General features: G+C 32.2%; 1 pseudogene; it reads right to left on the reverse strand.

The window, feature by feature from the left end:
- Positions 1–14,877: 14,877 nt before the first annotated feature.
- LOC121252353 lies at positions 14,878–18,442 on the reverse strand (annotated as a pseudogene).
- Between the last annotated feature and the right edge of the window lie 450 nt (positions 18,443–18,892).

Below are 18,892 nucleotides of genomic sequence, written 5' to 3' on the forward strand. Positions count from 1 at the left end.
CGTTAGGTTTTTTATAGGTGGAGTAGTAATCATAAATTCTACACCACAATTGTGTAGAGGTTTGGTCAATCCCCCGTTTGGAATCCATGCTAACATTAACCCAAGCTGCAATGAGGAGAGTATCTTCCTCAACAGTAAATGACACACCCTGCTGGAAGTTTTGTTTAGATGCCCTTTTTTCCCGTTGGGTTGTGTCGCTTAGACATCAATGAAAGCAGCATCCATACCTGGGTTGTTAATACCACTCTCACCACTTTCCAACAGTGTGGTGAAGAAGGGATCTTCATCAATTAAGCATTCATCATTCAACAAAATATTAAAGGACAAAATGTTACTAAAACAACACATATTAAGCAAAACAGGGCCAACATGTTTACAAAAATTATTAAACTCATATATATATATATATATATATATATATACATGTTTTGAGGTAAAGCAAGGCCAACATGTAATTAAAATCTTGGGACTCATATTCATGTTTTGAGTCAAAACAGGGCCATGTACATGATATTATGCAAAACAGGATCAATGCAAACCAAGGCCATAAAATATTGCTTACAAAATTCAAATTAAGTAAGGGAATTGCTCATGGATCAAGGACACTTAGCCGCAAATTTCCTGGCAAGTGTTACAGAAACCATGACAGATCATCTAAGAAAAATCAACTACATCACAAAAGAACAATCCAAAAAATATTCAAAACAGTAATATTATGAGATCATACAACAAAAAATCAAACACATGCCTTTTTTATTCAAAACCCTAACTCTTAAAGAATTCAAAAGAGAAGGACGAGGAGATAACCTAGAAGTTTAGAAAACATGAAAGAGCACCAAATCAAAACGTAAATAGAAACGAAAACAAAAATTTTGAACAAAAAAATGAAACATACCTCTCCTCTCTCGTTTCTTCGCTTAACTCAATGAGCAGTGTCTGCAACAACCAAATAGTTGGATTTAAGAGTCATTGGGGATTATATATAGCCTGTGACTATAGGATCTTTACAAGAGTTAGGGAATCAAAGCGTGGATGGGGGCATAACAGTTAGGGTTTTCTCAACTGGAATGGAGGGGGGAAACATAGGGAGAAAATCATACCTAATTTCATTGTGAGCCCTTGATTTCATTGTGAGAGAGAGGTGCACGGGTTTGATTCTGATGGGGTTGTTTGAGTCGAGAGACGGATGGGGAAGAGGAATCCGTGTGGGGGAGAAGTGTATACGTTTGGGATGAAAATAATCCCATTGGGGGCTGGAGAGAGAGAGAGAATTAGTAAAATATGTTTTGTGGAGTGAACAGTAAATTTTCAAATTTATATAGTTACTGTTTATAACTATGCAAATATTTGGAGATGCATAATCCAATATAGTGAAATTGAGGCTCATATCATACAAATATGAATTTGCATATGCAGATGCATAAACCAATGCGAATGTTCTAAGAGAAACGTACTAAATATATTTTACTACATTTATAATTATTAATTTAATGACATTTAAAATGTCTATTTTTCCACCATTTAAAAGTAGTACCCTCCATTTGAATAAAATTAAACTTGGAACAAATCTTTTTTCGTATGATCCTAAGAAATCCTAGCCTAGCTCTAGATGCCAAGATATTAATATATAGCAATCGCCCCAGACTATAAAAACACATGGAAGAGGTTATATGCATGCCAATCATGCAAGGGAAAGGCAATTGTACATTTAGCTTATAGCAACCATAAACTATTATATTCTCAAATTGGTGTATAGAATATATCTAATAAAATGCTCTACATACTGACTTGAAAATAGAATATTAACTCAACTTCAAAATCAAATCTTGAAAATCAAAGATCATTAGTTTTTTTTTAAATAGTGTAATGAATAATTATGCAATAACGCAAGTTTAGTCTATTTTAAATTATTCAAGCGTTATAAATATAAAAAGATTATATAAAAGTAAACTTATAAATCAGTATGAGTTTTAATGATTCATTAGATTTTTTTTATAATAAAAATAATTTTATAATATATGTACCACATTATGTCAAATTAATTTATAAATTTATTTTTTTGTAATTTTATGAAATATTTTTCATATTTTAATACTGAATTATATTTGGACTTCCAGATTGTCACTATGTACATATGGGGTTATTGCGAACATACACCATACAAATCTATGGGCTGCTCCGTACGTACAGTAGGGTGTACGTGTTCATCAGTCTAATCAATTGTGCTAATATTATTGTATAATAAGGCAGCGTTTGTCCTTTAATTTCTGTTTACCTCTTCTACTCTTATTTTGTTTCTTGACTTTTGCACGAAGCTGATGGCTTGTCTCGGAGTGCAATAGAAGATGGATTGGATAGCGACTTGAAGAAAGCTTCGATCCACGAGGAGATATCCTTAGAAAGCGATTTGACTCAAAAGATATAGCAGTTCCACTTTCGAATATAATTAGGACTAATTACCATCAATTTTTTTTTTTTTATTTTGTGATTTTCTTCATATGATCAAGCTGGTAATTAAACAAAAAATTTATATACAATCATTTTTATATATTTTTTATGAACTTCATATATGTAATTGGTTAGTATATACAAAAATGATTGCTTTATATATGTAGTATAAAGTTTTTAGCTAATTAAAGTATGGTGAGAAGCTTCCCTTGCTTAATTAATACTCTTGATGCTTACTGTATTTTCATTTCTAATTACTTAATTTCTATTTTCAAAGGAAAAGAAACAAGTCATGATTTGTATAATGATGCAATTGGTGAGGTGTTGGAATAATATGAGAAAGGAAAAAGAAAATAAAAGCAGAAAAATAATTTATATACATTTTCTATGAAGTGAAAAATGGAGTAACAGGAACATCCCTTTAATACTAAGGTACTAAAAGCACGTAATTATAATATAATTAGGTTTTGCCGACATAGTGAGACGGCCTGTGATTAGGATGAAGAAACTCCAAAAAAAAAAAAGGAAAACCGAGTGACAGATCATATATGAACATTAAGAGAGAGAAGAAAAATGAGAAAGGCAAAGAGAACAAGAGATAGGGATGTCATGTATGAATGATAGGACTTAGGTGGACATCAAAGGAGGTGCACGGAACTACGTACAGAGATGGATAGTAGATAGGATATATGCATACGCCTGCAGGCCAGGTGTGTATATATATATATAAAAGTGGGGAGAGAGAGATAGTTTTAGAGGGGGGATTGGAAGAGAAAAATGCACGGGGGGTGGTGCAGTGCAGAAGAGATTGAGGAGGACTAGCTGGAGGAATGTCTACCCACACGCACACATGCAGCTAGCGGCCTCATGCCCTTTTGCTTTTTTGGCCTGATCATCAACACAATAATGATAAAAAATAAAAGTTGTGATGTACATTGAATTGAAACGTATAGTAGTTGCACGAGGGCCTCTTTTTTGTTCTCTTGTGCTTTTTTCTGGGTACCCCTTCCTTCCACCCACCATTATTTCCTACCTCTTAATCATTGATCTTCTCTCTCTCTCTACATATATATATATATATATCTAGTCATATCCATTATACATGTGTGTTTATTAGTGACACGTAATTTACAAAAAAGTTGAATGTGCAAAAGCAGATTAAGCCGTTTGTATTTCATTTCATCTTATTATTATAATTTTTTTAAATTTTTATATAAAATATAATAAATAATTCAATTTTTTTAAATTTTAAAATAATAATAATATTAAAAAATAATTATTTTATTTAACTTTTAATTTTTATCTCAACTCATCTCATTTCAATTCATTATCACAATCGCACGTGTTCCGTTACAAAAACAAATTAGATCAAGCCCTTATTATCTGTGCAAATAGCCATTTTTTTAACTGTAGCAAGCGAGTTGGGCCTCGGTCTTTTATAAGACGAAAATATTTTGAGACAATAATTTGAATTTCCTTGACGATTTATTTTGCTTCAGTTTGTAACTTTCTTACACAAGAAATGACTATATATATATATATACACACAGAAACGGCTCTGAATGTGTTAGTTTCAGAGTGTATCTAACATAATAATTTAAATTAAAAAAAAAAGTAAAAAGATCAGTAGCTTATTTATCTGAAAAAAGAAAATATGAGGTTAAAAAAGACAAAAAATTAAGATTAAAAAAAAATCTAAACTTCAACAAAGTATTTAACCGCGGGATTATTAAGTGCCTTTTGGTAAAATATGATCCTTTATTAAATTCTACAAGAGAGCTACACGTTAAACGATCAAGAGTTTTAATGACTTTTTGGTAAAACAGGATCTTTCATTAAATTCTATAAAAGAACTATACGTCAAATGGTCAATAATTTTATGGGTCTTTTGTTAAAATATGATTTAACGGAAAAATAAAAAAAAAATTAACAGAAAAATAATAAAAATTAATATTTACATTATATAGCCATTTATTATAATAGAAATTGACAGCCAAACTTCTATGTATAAAATGAAAAAGAAAAAGAAACTTTATAAGCCCAGTAGTGGAAAGATCAATTTTTCTGTTTTATGAGCGTATTCTTATTCTTCAATTCGTTGTGATGTTGTTTGAGCCAAATTCACCCTCGAGTAATTTTGTTGGGCTTGGTGGATATATTAGCTGCCGTTTGAATACTGAAATAAGGTAAGATAGTTTTAGATTATAATTAAAAGTTGAATAAAATATTATTATAATATTATTATTATTTTGAAATTTAAAAAAATTGAATTGTTTATTATATTTTGTATGAAAATTTGAAAAAATTATAATAATGAGATGATATGAAACACTTTCATTAGTCAATTGATTTTGTGTTATTTTGATCTCAATCAAACATACAATTAAGACTTAATTATTATGTGTTGAAAAATACTTTAGTCATAAATGAGATTACGTGAGAGTAAACATATAAAGTGACGTGGATTTATCTAAATTGTTAAATTTATTTTACTATTAAAATAACTTTATAATCTGACATAACACATCAAGTTACATTATTTTATAAATTTATTTTTGTATAATATTCTCTTTGTAACTAAAGTATATATATTATATGTCAAATTTATTTTTTCCAATTAAATAGCTAATTGATTTTTCCATTACACCCAGGCATGTAACCAGTTCGATTAAGTCCGGTTTTAGACATATTTTAGAACCGAATCGGTATATACCGATTTTGAGAATTGGAGGACCGATTCATCATCGAAACTAAAACTTCCAGTTTTATCGATTTCGATCCAGTTTTGTCCAATTTTTCTGAGTTTTCTGGTCTTTGTTTGCTTTTATCCATAAGTTTTTTTTTTAATTTATGGTTTTTATAATTTTTTAACACTAATTTTAATTGTTAGAATTTAGTATTTCTTATTAATAATTACTAATTCATTATTGTCTAATTATACTAGTATCCAACTTATTAGTGAGATTAACTTATTAGTTATTAGTGAGATTAACTTAGTATAGTATAATTAGTGAGATAAACTTATTGTACTAAACTTATTTCTATACTAAACTACTAGCTAGTAAGTAGTGTAGTGGTGTTTAATTTATTTCCATACTTTAGTGTCTAATTCCATGTTATTATATTAGTGTCTAACTTATTTATATATTTGATTATATATGCTAGTGATAATATGATATTACATATACTAAAACTATCAGTTTATTTATATTATAATATATGTACATTATTTTATAATAATTAACGCATAGTAGTATAATATTGAATTTAACTATACTACTGTAGTCTATATAAGTTAGACTATACATTTTTTATATAAGTGTATATGATCAAATGTGTATAAATGTATTTATCAAGAAGAATATATATTATAATTTATTATGCTATAAAATGTATTTATCCTTAATATATATATATATATCAAAAGTAGGTTTATATTAATAACTTAATATTAATGTTAATGTTTAAGATTAAAATTTTATGTTATTAGATTATTATACATGAATAATAAGATTTTACAATTTCATGTTATATTAATTAGTAATTTAGCATATCATATATATAATATAATATAATAAAACTATATATCATATAAAAATATTTAATATTTAATATTAAAAAATAATATATTTATGTACCAGTCCGGTTTGAAACTGAACCGATTTTATGAAACTGAAACTGTTTCTAGATCGGATTGGATCGGCTTAGAATCAGACCCATCTGGTTCACCCATTTTCCATTTTTTTTACACCTGTAATTATGTCAAGAAACACGTCAGAGCAATGTTACATATAGTCTCCATTTGAATGGGGACGCATATGCAAACTTAGTCAATTTTATCTTTAAATATTTTTAAAATTATAATAATATTCTTATCAAAATAATTTTTTTTTTTATTTAATAAAAAGTTTGCACATAAAATGCTTTTACTTCTGGAGTTCTTATACAAACGAGCAAGAGCAATCTCAGCCTGCTTAGGAAAAAGAAAATGTGCTACTATTAATGTAAATACATTTTTTATTTTAAACATTTTTTAAACATTCTTAAAAAATAACAACTTTACTAACATTTACTTTTTTTACTATTAAAAAAATAAAATTAAAATATCTGGACAGTAATTTCGAGGGAATGAACCTATGGAGTTAAAGAATATTTTTTAAAAGGGAAGGAAAAGGAAAGTAGGAAATTTTAATTCAGCCACCCGGCCGCTGATACAGCTTTAGCTTAATACGTTGTCTGTCAAAATTCAAAGGGTGTTGAATTTATGGAGATGGAATCAGCATTCTTGAGACCAACAATCTCAGTTGCCAACTTCATAAAGAATACATAAAATAATATCTGCATAGCTCTGCACAAGAGGACGACCGTTCCCATAAAACATGTCTTTTTCATTGTTTTTTAGTTCTCCACGTCTTCGCTCAAGGTAAAAAATAGTAAAGAAAGTAAAAACACCAATATATAATTAAATATAAATAAATAGTGCTTGACGTCTTTATCCTGCTATAGAGATCAGAGGGAGAGGAAACGGGTATCCACATGATGATTGAGCGCACGTGCGGTAGGTCATCCACGTGCACCTGTTTCTATTCACAGAAATTGATTGATCTGTCTCTGTCTCTGTCTCTCCCCTTATCTCACTGCGATATTTCTCCTGCCCCTGTCTCTGCTAAAGACCCACCTCACCTCCTTCCCTCTTACTTCACAGTTCTTACTAAATCGTAAATAGTCATGACCTCGTAAATAATCGTAAATAGTCATGACCTTGTAAATTGTCACCCGGGTAAACTCAAGAGTGGTCAAATGCAAGATCCAGAAGCCATGCATCCATCAGCAGTACTGCTCATGCACATTAACTGCAATCCTAACCTTGCATGCATTAACTGTGTCATTTCGTTTTCTTTCAATTTCAATTCGGAGGACTGAGCGAGCGACGTGGTGAGCATGGCCCCCCTTTGCATGCATTAACCGTGTCATTTCAATGTCTTCCTTCTGCTTTCACTTTGTATGATGTTTTTTTTTTCCTCTTTTACTTTTGTTTTCTTGATGGCTTTTGGTACAGGGATCCAGTACGGAACAGACTCAACACACAGGACTCCATTTTGATCTGTTCCTAACCGTGCATGCATGCATTAATCTCGCCATCTCAATTTTTCATGGACTTTTACTTTCACTTTGGAGGAGTGACACGGTCGACTTACAAATGTTTTGATTAGAAAGAAATTTTATGAAAATAAATTTATAAATTGATATTGAAGTATATCAAATTAAAAAATTATTATTATTGTAAAATAAATCTAACGTGTCACATGAAATTATGTCAATTTATGAATTTATTTTATGAAATCTCTTCATAATAACTATAACACTTCTCTTATAATACACACCTACATATATATCAAACTAGGACATAACAAGTTCTTTTGCATGCGGGTCATTCTCATACCCGCACAAGCTTGGAAAGTTGGATGCCCATTTCGTTTATGGAGCAAGCTGGACGTGGATATACGATGTCCGGCATATAGTTAGTTTGAGAAATTTAAAAATTAATCTTCGGATTTATAGATTTTTATATTATTTATAAATAATAATAAAAATAGCTTTCAAAACCGGAAAGTTGTTTTTATAAAACAGATAATCAAAACACAAAGAAGCGGCAATTATTTGAAAACGTAACATAAAAATATATTATTAGACGATATGTATTAAAAGACTTTTAAAAATATATCAAGACATAAAAATAAATACAAATAAAACTGCAAAAATTAAAAAGCTTAAAATTGAAGTACTGTAATATAAGGTTATATTAATTGCTCCAAGTCCAACGGAACCTCACTATATAAAGTCGCAGCCAGAGCATAAGGTTATGTTAGTGTGTCTTTTTTGCTTTGTTAAATTAGATTGGTTTAGACTGGGGGTGCTACCGGCACCAAATACGGTGTAGGGTAGCCCCCTCTCTACTCCGCATGGATTAGGGGTGGGTTTTTAGTTTTTACCCCGCCCTCGCATCCAGGGGCGGACTCCTAATCTGCCCCACCTCCTGTCCATTTTAATAATGGACTACAGTCCATTAATTTTAAAAATTAGTTCTGGGTTTATAAATGATCAAAAATATATTTTTTTACTCAAATTATAAATTTAAATTTGTAAATATGATTATAATTTAAAAACTATATAGTTAATTTGCTAGTGCATATTTTGTTTAAGTTGTAGTGTAATACAAGAATCCCGTATTGCTTAAGTGTGAGACTTGTATTGTCAATACAATCTATAAAATGATCACCCTAGCTACTACATTACAATTTACACAACGTATTAAGTAAAAGTTCTACTTAATACATATTAATATATTTATATATAGTAAAAATAATAAATATTTATATATAAAAAACATTTGGGTGCAGGGCGCGCAGGGGACAGGGTGGGGCTCCTTTGGGTCCATACCACCCCCTGCCCCTGCCAGTGTCTTGCCCTGCGGGACAGGACGAACAAGATCTAGGAAGCGGGATGTGGGGTCCAGCTACCCACCCCTAGTTTAGACACATATGAGGCTCGTTTATACAAAGCATGCACCCACCACATTGAATGTTGGGGAAATACTTCCATACTATATGGAAAATTATTATTAGGTATCTTGAAGTATGGATCAATGATGTGACACTCCTTTTTATTATTAAATACCATGTAATTAAATGTATCTATTTTAATTGACATCACATTTTATGATAGATCGAAAAACCATGTGTTCGTATTCCAGAAATACTTTATTATTACTCCATATTATATATCAAATTTCAAAAAGATGGGTTAGCTAGTTCTTTAAGTAACCAAAAAACTTTGAGCACAAAAGTACTCCAACCTCAACTTTTTTTAGATAGAGAAGCTATTTGATTCATTCTCTTTTAACTTTCCCCACGTCTTCCAACCCGTATATAGTTTGTTAGCCTTAATTAATCCACACTAATACACTCTCATAATTCGCAAGAAGCTCCGTTTGCTGAATTTCTCGAGGCCGCTGGAGTACTATATATTCTCTCTGGCCTCTTCCATCTTCCATTTTCTTTTACCACATCATGATAATTTTCACATTTTTGTTTTCACATTTTCTCTTCATATTTCCCCACCTACGTACGTACGTACCTTCATTTTCTTTTACATTTCATTCTCACTTACCTCCACTCCTCTCTCTCATTCCTACCAACCCTCGCCTCCTCCTCCTCCTCCTCCTCCTACCCTTCTTCTTCTTCTTCTTTAATTCTTATTAATCTATTACCACTACACTACTTGTTACTACTACGTACCAGTATTAGCCTTCAGATATATTACTTAATTCCAAGGCTCCCAAATCGATTTTGTTAGAAGTAATTTTTTACATGACCAGAGTGCTTGGTAAAGTGCTCATTTTGCAAAATTATAATAAACACAATCGTCAAAATTCTTTTGGTCCTAGAATAACAGGTATACTTTAATAGACCCACGGGAAGAGCAAGAAGTTAGTTACTCTTATTCCTGAAATAATTCAATAAATATAGAGTTTAGAGTGATTTAGTACCTTCATAGTTTTAGGATTTAATAATAAGAGTCTGATCTAAAACATGATCTATGGATGCTTGACACCTAGCAGACTTAAGGTCTCGTTTGGATGTTGAGATGAGATGTGATGAAAACTTTGTGAACAGTAGTAAAATGATTTGAGTTAAGATGTTTTATGTGATTTTAAAAAATGAAAGAGAAAAAATTGAAAAGAAAAATATTATAAAGTTAAAATATTATTAGAATATAATTTTTTAATATTATTTTTGTTTTGAAATTTGAAAAAGTTGAATTGTTTTTTTTTTTTTTTTTGGAAGTTTGGAAAATTTGTAATGATTAGGTACTAATGATTAGATAAAAAAGTTGAAGATTTGAATTGAAATGTGTTTGTATTTGTGGTGTTTGGATGTTCAGATGAGATGAGATGAGATCATCTTGCAATCCAAACAAGGCCTTAAAGCCTTATGCTTATTGGGTAGCTAGCTAATACCCATGTAGTGAGGCTATTTGAGTGAAGATAACTAAGAAATACTTTTGTTCATCATCAATGGATTTAAGGCTACAATCGGATGTTGAGATAAATTGAGTTGAGTTATGAATAATAGTATTTGTGGGTCTCATTGAAATGAATTTAACTTTTTTAGGTTGAGATGAGTTTAACTTTTTAGGTTGAAATGTATGAAGTAGGTTTTGATGAATTTAGATTTTTTATGGAAAGTTGAAAAGGTAATAAGTCTCATCAATGATTAGTTTGAGATGAGTTGAGCTTGATTCATGAACAACCAAACACAACCTTTGATCTTATGACCCAAACCACCTCGATCTCCAGGTTGGGTTCTTCAAGATCAATCTATTCCATTTTCCAACTATTTCCAGTCCTTAATTAATAAAGTGAGATAACATCTACTACTTATGATCGATCAATTCTTTCAACTTGGTTCGAGATCAGTGTACGTACGTAGTGGCCATTATAAGCATCTACGTAGGAATTAGTCGATCGATCGGCTAAGATTGCTTGTCAACACGACTCTAACCCATAAGTGGAAAAACTTCCACCATGCATGCACATGGTGGTACTATATATGCGTAGCCAAAACATGATATCTATCTCAGTTCAAGCCTATATATGTCAATCAGTTCCAATTCTGACTTTACTCGCCAATTAGTTGCAAAACACCCAAAAACCTTATGGATTTTCGATCATATATACAATGGCACAGAGGCGTTCTGACTTTCTAACCAATCCGTACTGATCTTATTGAAATCATTAATTAAAGATTTTTTTATTTGTTTACAATTGGTTCCTTTCTTCCCAGCTCCATCCTTTTTGCAATCAATAAAGATAGAAAACTATACAGCATTTGCGTCTTAATTCGGACTCATGTATCATTATCACACCTTAAAGTGTAATGCTAGTGGAAAGTACTGATGATTGATATTGTTTTATTTTTAAATTGAAGAAAAGTCAAAAAAAGAAACGAAAAGAAAGTTTTAACACATTTTAAGATTAAAGATAAGTCAGCTGAACATACAAGGGTTTGCCCCAATTCATGTGTGCGCTTCCAACCAACATTCCGCAAAAGATTCTCAGCTTTTGGTTGGATCCAGAATTGCACAATTAGCTGATCAAGATGAACCCCCACCCCCATGTGTTAAAGGTCCCCATTGCATTTTGTTTGATGCTCGAGTTCTTGTCTTTGCTTTTGTTTCTTTCGTTCCCACTTTGTATTTTTTAATCCTTCCTTCTCTTCCAATTCCGCCCACACTAGGTAACATTATGTTGTAAAGGCCAGGGCGGGGTACCAAAACCCATGTGACGATCTTGTGCTTTTTCGGCCACAATGAGGGTGAAACTTAAGTCTCTGCATGGTGGGGCTCTGGTCTCGTGCTATATACAAAGAACTAGAAACTGATCTGCCCAATTTCACGTTACCCCTCGTGGTTATATCGTAATCATCCTCGGGACGATAGTGAACAATCGACAAGTACCAGACATTTAATTTAGTGAGTAATTTGGTACAAGAGAATAGAACACGAGTACTTTATGCTGATTAAGAAACTCATGCATGGGGACCAAATTCAAACCTAATACAAAAGTTCAAGTCTCTTGCATACGCGAAAAGTTCATTAGAAGAAAGAATATATATCGATTAAGCCTAATGCACGAGGCCGGAGGAACATAATTTTGATCTAGGCTTTCTAGCTATATTATATCAAGAAAATATCGATTCCACAACTAAGTTCTGAAAGAAAAATAATTTCCAAAAAATATCCCAAATAATCATTCATATATACTATATGAGTAATACTACATGTACTTACAGTTTTACTTATAACACTTATTTTGTTAGTTTTCTTTTGAAATTTAAATTTTAAATTTCAAATTTCATGATTTTTAACGCGTTAAAAATCAATAATTAACATGTGAAGAAATAAAATTTTTTTTAAATACATTTACATTTTTCATAATATATATATATATATATACACATACATGGTTATAGCGGCCTTCAGGCCTACTCCATGAAAACCTAATTCATTTCCTAATTATCCATCCAGTCAAACGTACTTAATCGAGGACAAAAGTCCATGCATTACCATGCTGTGCTGGTCAACTAATAAGGAAATATAGCTGAAGTAGTACTATCTATAAATATTATATGTAAAAATGATTAAAAATAACATCTCTTTGTCACTCTCCTCTCTCCCACAAAGACACATACACACATTTTATATAATATTTCAAACACCAATAACATGAAGCCCATTATTCCCCGCGCATAAAAGCAACATCAAGGGCATGTTGGTAGTGGAAGTACTAGCTATTATATTAATCATGTAGATCTGATATTCTATCATACACAAGTAATCTAATGGATATCATGCGTACTATATATAACATATCTAAATAGAATTTAATTAACACTTTGATTGGCAATATTTATATATATCAGAAAATTGCCAGCATGTGTTAGATACCCACTTAGTCCACCCACTCACATGCTTCACCAACAGGATCATATATATGGGAATATAGGTCACTTAGCACTACTACTTACTACTGGGGTAGTACTTGTGTCAGTCATTGATCACAGTCAAGTCTCAATCCAAGGGAGCTTATTTTTGACTAAGTTGAAGCCTGAGCTTTTTGACTGCACCTAAGCTTCGTCTTTCTCAATTTCAGATCGGGGGACTCATGATCAATGTTTTAAATTCATCAAGTCGGTGAAGACGGTGATATTTTATATATGATTGGGCTTGAAAGAACTACTTTTATGCATCACATGAATGCTTACTTTTCTTATAAAGTTTCTGATCTCATCAGTTATCCATATATATTGCAACTTTGAATCCTAATTATGATCAGTAGGTACGTACTTCACAATTACCACTAGAAGTACTCTTTTAGGCCCCCTCGATTGGATCATAATGCTGCTTGCTTTTGGTGCAGCATTGTGGAAATACTGCTCTAGCTAGACGTTGAATAGATTGTGTAGCATGCATATTATATATTGTTAGCAGCAATCAATCAAGCTGCAGTATTAACTTTGTTGTTTGAAAGCTAGTTATAATTAGCATCGTGTACATGATACACCGATCGGTCCAGGCCGTATCCGGCCATCAAAGATATATAAGATCACATAACATAAAGCAAAGTTCGAGTAACATGACCAAATTCCTTTCCACCCTAAAGATTGTAAATATGTATAGAAAAAGATCAAAGTTATTACTGTACGTATAAAGAAAAGAAAGAAGAAAGAATTATTACAATCAGAGATGAACTGTAATATCGTATTTGGATAATGATACTCGATCACGATCAGCTCAATTATTGAAGCAAACATGCATGGACCCAACTCATCATTCATACCCTACTAATCAGGCACAATTGTTTCAGGCCTGTCATGGCTAGTCATTGTTGCATGCGGCTAGCTGCGAGCGGCGCTGCCACTCTATATTATATTTCATAGGCTGCTAGTTGCATATATGGCCGGTGCCATTAATGCCACCATTCGGCTAGAATATTCAAGGAAGGAAGTACACAAACACCCTAAATTTGCATCCCATTCTTCGTACAAAACAACAAGCTAACGAATTAGCAAGTACACAAACCATTTTCTTCTTTTTGTTTTTTTTTCTTAATTGTTTTTTTAAGCCATGAAAGTACATAACAAAAACAAATTTAGCCGCTTGTTTTGCTTTCACATACTTTGAAACTCGATGATATTGTTTTTATATGTGCTTTCACATGATATCGTTGTAATTATTATGTAGCTTGATCATATCATATATAATTAATTGTCTGTAAGACCGTGCAGATAGGTCGTTTTTCTTAATCAGTATTGACATACGTACACAAAAAATTACAATAGTACGATCGATAAATAATTAGCACTGGTATAGAATTTACGGAGTATTCTCATTTTAATTTAGATCGATGCTGAGAGCATGATGCATGCCCGCCCAACTATGTACTCCTATGGGCCAGAATCTCTCCTATTCTTACCCAAAACCTAAAATTAGGAAGGATTTGTTTGGTTTCATTTCATCATTATAAATTTTTTTAAATTTTTACATAAAATATAATAAATAATTTAATTTTTTTAAATCTCAAAATGATAATAATATTAAAAAATAATATTCTAACAATTTTTTTTTTTTTACTTTCATCTTTTACCTAAAATTATCTCATCCCATCGCTAAATCCAAACCATCCCTAAGAATTACTCACATAGAAAGCTAATATATATATATATATATATATAAATTTAGAAAAAATAAATCCGGAAAATTTCCGAGCATTATATTGTGACCCCAGAAGCTGATCATGTTGCAGAGAAATTATTATTATTATATATTATAATTTTGTACAAGTACATGTACTATTTGTTTGCAGGCAGAAGTAGCTTATTTTCAAAAGCTCATAATTAAAGTAGATTTGGCATTTCATTGATGCTTTTCTTGAATGATTAATTGAATGGGGTAGCAGAATTCGAGGCTAGGCTCTTATTATTGTGGTCTACATCTCATGCAGAGCAAGCAGGTGAAGTTGATCCAGGCTGCAAAAATAAAGGTAACATAATTTGTAAGAATTTCCCATATAAATACCACAAATTTACAATCCAACCGTACGTTAACTTTCAAATGGAATATATATATATATATATATAGTTTTCAAATATTTCATGTCACTTTAAGAAATTATTATATGATAGACAATTAAAAATTGTACGAATTGAATAATATTTCTCATCTCAAAGCCGACATGGCCCAATCAAGGCTGGCTTTTGGTACAGCCCGGCCTTTGATATAAGTAGCTCTGTCTGGGCTTAAAGTTTCATCAAGGAACTTTAGAAAAACCACAACGAATAATTATTTTAAAATATTTCCGAGTAAAGTTCTTTCTGATCAGCCTCTTACCACACATGCGCGGACATCGTTACACCCACACAGCAGCTCCCCATTGAGAGTGTCCACAGCTTCAAATGTTCCTCCTCCCTCACTTCTCTGCATAAAAACTAAAATTACCAACGTGAAAATGTAGAGAATAATCTTTACTTGTGAACAAGATTTTGGATATATTTATAAAGAATGAGCAATCCTCTCTTGTAAAACTAATTTTATGAGATGCGTCAGGCTTATGAATTTTTTCATGATATCAGAACCTGTCATAAGACGAATGTAGACCCATACTACTTACCCCTCGATAAGGATCAAGAAAAATACTGGCATACACATGAAGGAAGATGTTGAAGAATAATCTCACATTATCTGCAGATAAAGTCTTAGACATATTTATAAGAAATGAGCAATCATCTCTTATAGAACCGATTTTATGTGATGAGTTAACTCATTAATTTCTTCATAAAAATCCAAACTTTATCAACTCTTTTGGTGTATGTATTCAGCTTTTTATGTTCGGCATTTATAGGATTTGGTCGGTGATACAGACAACTTAAGAAACAATTAAGGATGAAAGGAAATCAGGGATACCCTGTAAAAATCAACGGCAACAAAGTTAGCCCAACGGTTGCCGGCGGAAGCAAAACAAGTATGGAGCATGTTAATGAGATCCGCCGAGTTCTGTCCGCATGCGGCTAGATCAACGGGAATACTTGGAAAATAATTCACCAATACCAGAGACTTAGTGTTGTCATCAAGCGGTGATGATTCTGCCCTATTGGCACAATTTCCTGCGTGCATTCCACCATCTCCATCTGCAAAATTTTAGGTTTGCAGGAAAAGAAAAAGATCAAGATCTAATATACATACGGGAAAAATACTTAATGAACGGACGCTTCTTACACTGATTTTCAACCATGTAGTTCCACTGGTAAGCAATGCCTTCACTTTGTTCCTTTGACCTAACTGAAGTGAATACAAGGAGCCTTTGGTTTTTAGCAACCATGTCACTGACTAGAGGCCAATCTCCACCATTCTTTGGCATATTTGTCACCGGAAACCAATATTTCATCAATCCGGCATCGGTGAAAACCTTTGTCAGTCCATTCGGGGTTTGAACATAGTCTTCTAAGATCAATGTCACAATTTCTGTTGGGTTTGCTGATAAAAAAGCTTCAATTTCCTTCAGTGCAAGTATAGCGGGTTCCTATGCATATTCATACATAATTTTTTTAAAATATATATATATATATATATATATATATTTAGAGCAGCAAAAGAATAATAAAAATTATTTTACAAACAGCCTTGGCTCGATTAATAGATCAAAGAACGAAGGTATAATTCAACGACGTCGTAAGTTCTTCATAAGGGATACGAGTGGGCGTACAAATGCAGTAAACTCATGGCATTTTCCTCCAAAAGAATGGCACAACCATACATCTCCTTCAAAATCGTATGTATCTAGCATTAAGCCGCGAACTCCATCCTACAAACGAAGAACATTAATAATGAAGGGCGCCAAGCGTTGCGAAAAATGTATTCGTTAAAAAAGTGCTGGGGTTTGCATAAAGATCATACATTTAGCTGTTGAGTGACATTATCTTCTTGATTTGTAATGAAGGGAATCCTCGGAACTCCTGTCTGAGATGGCTCTCCCTCGATAGCAAAGGCATTATGGGTTGTCAAGAACGCATATTTATTAAGAGGAAGAGAGTTGTTCTGCGCAGGAGAAAAATCAAAATTGAAAAAAAAAAAGGAGTAAATGATTAATATTGCATGATGTGGAGTGTGAAACCATTCAGAAGTTGATAGTTTTTGGGTCGGGATCATTAAGGAAGTTATTGGTTAAAAATCTTTATGAATTCTGTTGTGATTTATATAAATTTGTGCAAAATTAAGTTTGTTTTGGTTTTTATTTCAACCATAGAAATGTTTTAGCAATAAAGAAATTTAACAAAAGTAAATCTCTAGATCATTCATGTAAATTATTAGATTTACTTTACAATATAAATTATAACTTTACGACATGTAACATAAAATCACATGTAACTTTACTAAAGTTTTTTAGTTTATTTTTATAAAAAAAAATTTGCACTTGTAGCGCTTGTCTGAGTTGTCTATGTGTGAAAATATTCAATGTAAATGAAAAAGTTTTGAGACTTTTTTTTAAGAATTTCGAAGGTGTTTGGATTGCAAGAGGAGAATATTTGGAAAAAAAATTTGTAAAACCCATTAATAAAAAAGCGTAAGCTTGAAAAGAAAGTAAAATCTAAATAGCAAAAAAAGAAAAAGAAAAAAAGGGCTACGGCTAAATGATGAACATTCATAGCCAATAAACCGTTTTATATGAGCCAAAATTCTCTCTCCCTTTCACCACCAGAAACTCGGTGATTCCAGCTTCTCTCCTGGAAAGGCAGAGTTTAAATACCAAAACTGGGAAGAATAAGGAATCGAGATCGAGCTAATTTTTATATCAAACATTAGCAGAGTGACAAAAGGTCTAAATAATAATCCGATATGTGGGGTAATTTGTGTGAGAGAGATCAAAGAATGAGATTACGAGGAGCTTGAATTGGTTTGTAGTGGTTGATCTAACGCATCTAGAGCCTGAAAATCCTTGGGGCAAGAGAAACAATACAGTCCTGCTTCGCAATCTCCATCGTTTGTGCAGGGGTCCAGCAGCTGCACAATATGGAGGAGCTTCACCATTAACGCTAAAAAAACATGATTTTGTAGTAATTATAGCATAAAAATTAAGGGAAACGCGAACCCTGCATTCTCCATTGGAGCAAGCTGTGGCGGCCCAGAAAAAGAATGAAGCTGCTGCGACCAAAAGCAAGTTTGGCCAAAGACCCATTGGGGAAAAGTCGAAGAATAGTACACAGAATCCAAAGGGGTGTGTCAGTGCGTTGTATGGAGGTGTTCCTTGCCAAAAACGAAAAACAAAAACAGTAAGGTTTCCTCAGTTTTGGCGGATAAATCAAGGGAGATTCGAAATAATAACTTTCACGAGGAACAAAAAGAAAGGTATTTAATTTATAGAATATGCTGATCAGAAGAAACAAGATGGGAACATTGGGTTGGCTATGCAATCGAGACAATACTTTTGGGTAAATATCTGGTTAAAACCAAGTTTGGGAATGAGTAGTGAGTAGGGCTTGAGGTTTGGGCAAGTTGATCAGTTTTGGTACTGTCGGTTGGCATCAATTCGTGATCATCATACGCCATGAATGCTGGCTTCAATGTGTTCATATGCCTGGACCTTGAGCATAGCTTGGAGTTGTGTTAACTTTATCTTCAATTAATTTTGCAAATGTTGATGTTAATTATGTCTCTTCAAAAGTTGCTTCTCGGGAAAATTGATGGAGGATATAAATATAATTACTTTGATGATGGGTTGATGATCATATGAATTTTAAAATGAGAATAGAGCAATGAATCAACCCAGGAAATAGAAAAATAACTCTGAAATATTGTCTATTAATAAAGTTCAAAGTTATCAAATTTA

The sequence above is a fragment of the Juglans microcarpa x Juglans regia genome, chromosome 2S (genome assembly GCF_004785595.1).
Source record: "Juglans microcarpa x Juglans regia isolate MS1-56 chromosome 2S, Jm3101_v1.0, whole genome shotgun sequence".
Taxonomy (NCBI): Eukaryota; Viridiplantae; Streptophyta; class Magnoliopsida; order Fagales; family Juglandaceae; genus Juglans; species Juglans microcarpa x Juglans regia.